The sequence below is a fragment of the Macrobrachium nipponense genome, chromosome 41, assembly GCF_015104395.2.
Source record: "Macrobrachium nipponense isolate FS-2020 chromosome 41, ASM1510439v2, whole genome shotgun sequence".
NCBI classification, from domain to species: domain Eukaryota; kingdom Metazoa; phylum Arthropoda; class Malacostraca; order Decapoda; family Palaemonidae; genus Macrobrachium; species Macrobrachium nipponense.
This window is the reverse complement of record NC_061102.1, coordinates 56396246-56400667: the sequence shown is the minus strand read 5'-3', so window position 1 is coordinate 56400667 and position 4422 is coordinate 56396246.

Here is a 4422-nt window from a genome sequence, read left to right as displayed (position 1 = left end):
GAAAATAGAAATAAGAAGGATATGGGATATGCCAGTGGAAATCGTACCCGTAATCATAGGAGCACTAGGCATGATCCCAAGATCCCTGAAAAGGAATCTGGAAAAACTAGGGAGGCTGAAGTAGCTCCGGGCCTCATCAGCAAGAGTGTGATCCTAGAAACGGCACACATAGTAAGAAAAGTGATGGACTCCTAAGGAGGCAGGATGCAACCCGGACCCCCACACTATAAATACCACCCAGTCGAATTGGAGGACTGTGATAGAGCAAAAAAAAAAAAAAAAAATAATATAATAATAATAATAATAATAATAATAATAATAATAATAATAATAATGAACCAAAACAAAAACTTCTTTCAGTTTTCTTCTGAAGATTGAAAAAGAAACCCACCAAATCACTTTGTAACTTGTTTACTTCTAAGTATTTACATTTAGTTTTGCTCCACACTCGAGTACTTTCAGGCCCTTCTGTGGCCCATTCTCAAGAGATGTTTGGGATGTTAGCCTGGGTCAGGCCCAGCAGTCTTCTGGAACTTCTCTCGTTGAGCTGTCATTATGTGATGGCTGTTCTGGTTTTCTTGAGAGTTGCCTTGTGGTAAGGTGTGGTCACCAAAGTCTGTTGGGCAGGAAACCTAATCTCCAGGTCAGCAGGGTCAATCTTAGCTTCTTTTAATATCAAAAGCTCGGCTTATGGGATCTTCTGAGGTAAAACCTTTGTTTCCTTCAACTACTTTAATCTCTCTGATAAGTGCACCTTCTACTACCCTCCTGTGACTAATTTTGTTGCTTTTGTATATAAGCCTACTGTTTTTGAAATCCATCCTATGGTCATTTTCCCAACAATGTCTAGCTATAGCACTCCCCTGAGAGTTAGTACAAAAAGACAAGAGTAAGGGAAATATAGCCAGTAACTACAGGCTATCACCTGCCTACCAATAATGTGGAAGTTACTAACAGGTATCGTCAGTGAAAGGCTATACAATACCTAGGAGACAAAACACCATCCCCCACCAACAGAAAGGCTGCAGAAGGAAGTGTAGGGGCACAAAAGACCAGCTCCTGATAGACAAAATGGTAATGAAGAACAGTAGGAGAAGGAAAACCAACCTAAGCATGGCATGGCAAGACTATAAGAAAGCCTTCGACCTGATACCACACACATGGCTAATAGAATGCCTGAAAATATATGGGGCAGAGGAAAATACCATCAGCTTCCTCAAAAATACAATGCGCAACTGGAATACAATACTTACAAGCTCTGGAATAAGACTAGCAGAGGTTAATATCAGGAGAGGGATCTTCCAGGGAGACTCGCTGTCCCCACTACTCTTCTTAGTAGCCATGATTCCCATGACAAAAGTACTACAGAAGATGGATGCCGGGTACCAACTAAAGAAAAGAGGCAACAGAATTAACCATCTGATGTTCATGGACGACATCAAGCTGTATGGTAAGAGCATCAAGGAAATAGACACCCTAATCCAGTCTGTAAGGATTGTATCTGGGGACATTAGGATGGAGTTTGGAATAGAAAAATGCGCCTTAGTCAACATACAAAAGGGCAAAGTAACAAGAACTGAAGGGATAAAGCTACCAGATGGGAGCAACATCAAACACATAGATGAGACTGGATACAAATACCTGGGAATAATGGAAGGAGGGGATATAAAACACCAAGAGATGAAGGACACGATCAGGAAAGAATATATGCAGAGACTCAAGGCGATACTCAAGTCAAAACTCAATGGAGGAAATATGATAAAAGCCATAAATACATTGGCAGTGCCAGTAATCAGATACAGCGCAGGAATAGTGGAATGGACGAAGGCAGAACTCCGCAGCATAGATCAGAAAACCAGGAAACATATGACAATACACGAAGCACTACACCCAAGAGCAAATACAGACAGACTATACATAACACGAAAGGAAGGAGGGAGAGGACTAATAAGTATAGAGGACTGCGTCAACATCGAGAACAGAGCACTGGGGCAATATCTGAAAACCTATGAAGACGAGTGGCTGAAGAGTGCATGGGAAGAAGGACTAACAAAAGTAGACGAAGACCCAGAAATATGCAGACAGGAGAATGACAAATAGAACAGAGGACTGGCACAACAAACCAATGCACGGACAATACATGAGACAGACTAAAGAACTAGCCAGCGATGACACGTGGCAATGGCTACAGAGGGGAGTGCTAAAGAAGGAAACTGAAGGAATGATAACAGCGGCACAAGATCAGGCCCTAAAAACCAGATATGTTCAAAGAACAATAGACGGAAATAACATCTCTCCCATATGTAGGAAGTGCAATACGAAAAATGAAACCATAAACCACATAGCAAGCGAATGTCCGGCACTTGCACAGAACCAGTACAAAAAGAGGCATGATTCAGTGGCAAAAGCCCTTCACTGGAGCCTGTGCAAGAAACATCATCTATCTTGCAGTAATAAGTGGTACGAGCACCAACCTGAAGGAGTGATAGAAAACGATCAGGCAAAGATCCTCTGGGACTATGGTATCAGAACAGATAGGGTGATACGTGCGAATAGACTAGACGTGACGTTGATTGACAAAATCAAGAAGAAAGTATCACTCATTGATGTCGCAATACCATGGGACACCAGAGTTGAAGAGAAAGAGAGGGAAAAAATGGATAAGTATCAAGATCTGAAAATAGAAATAAGAAGGATATGGGATATGCCAGTGGAAATTGTATCCATAATCATAGGAACACTAGGCACGATCCCAAGATCCCTGAAAAGGAATCTAGAAAAACTAGAGGCTGAAGTAGCTACAGGACTAATGCAGAAGAGTGTGATCCTAGAAACGGCGCACATAGTAAGAAAAGTGATGGACTCCTAAGGAGGCAGGATGCAACCCGGACCCCCACACTTTAAATGGATAGTAATCAGAATTTTAAAAAATTCTTGATTCAGAATATTATTAGTATTTAATGAAAAGTAAATGTACCCATGATGAAAGTGTTTCATTTACCTAATTAACCCACTCCCCCAACCCCTTTTAAATTGACCATTATTTTGAAAGCCATGAATTTTATTTACAATCTAACAAATTTGCACAAACTCACCTTACTAATGGGAGATCGTTTTCACATAACATGTACTTGTTTCGAATACAGGACGATTATTCAGAGTACACAATTCGTACCATTAAATGTCTTCAGAGCACTCCATAAACCATATTATGCAGTTGGCAAAAAAATCACAATCTTTACTTCAATTCGCCACCACTCGCATACTTTAGTAATCACTCTGCAAGTAACTTTTAAGGGTCGTTTGTAAAGTTTAAAATAAGTGTCCCTTGAACTTTACTACACTTTTCCAAAATCTTACTTTGCCACTCCTCAGATCGGAATATCTATGAACAACCAAAACCAGCAGCGTGTACATCAGATTTTAGCGTATTAACACTATAAACTTTGGTTTTCGTGTTCACTTCGTCACTATGGATAACAACCAGGTCATTAGTTCAGCCTGAGTTCAAAGGGCATTCTGGAATAGAACTGACACATGACTCGCTCTTATCTGTCTCTCTCTGAATTTTCCTTTATTTCGGTTGGCTGATCTCCAAACTGAATACTTGTACCTTATGCTAACACGGGAATAGGGAAGAAGGTTAGTCACAGTTCCAATGAAAGGTGACGACTGAACTAAAGGCCTTGTTTGCTGTTTCACGCCGCAGCCAACTGAAGTTGTCGTACTTGACAGAAAAATAATTGAATCTTGGCCTAAATGGCAGCAGTTCAGCTGGAGTTGTACTACGTTTTATTTGTATACAACTTCGAAAATGGAGCGAGTTTGGTTGGGCCGACATTTTAAAAGGATTTACGTGGCAAAGGAATGATGGGCAGCAGGTAAAGACCAAGATAGAATAAGATAAGGTGAGTTGTCCCATTTTCTACGCTCATGCACATGACGTCACTTGGAGACTTGGAGAGTTCAGCCAGGCGACACATGGGCGGGAAATATCCCGCGTTTTTTCACAGATGTTTATGGTTTCATTTGCGAGGACAGATTCATCACGGCAATATGTCCCATACACGGGTGCTCCAATTCTCATAAGACCAATATGACTGATAGAAGTAGAAAAATTAGATTTTACCGTTTCCCAAAAGATGCAGAACTATGTAAGAAGTGGGTAGATATATGCAAAAGAAGTGATAGTATCAATGCCAAAACTGCACAAATTTGTTCGTCACATTTCCAACCCAATAATTTTGCCAGAAACCTTAGGCACGAATTGCTCAATTATTGCCCTAAAACTGCTCGAAATCTAAAATAAGGTGCCATACCGACACAAGACACAAAATCTTTATAATAATGTTACTGTTGCTTCAGGTAAGCCTATCACTAATATCTCGTCACTTTAGCTTGGTTTATTTGGTATATGTATGT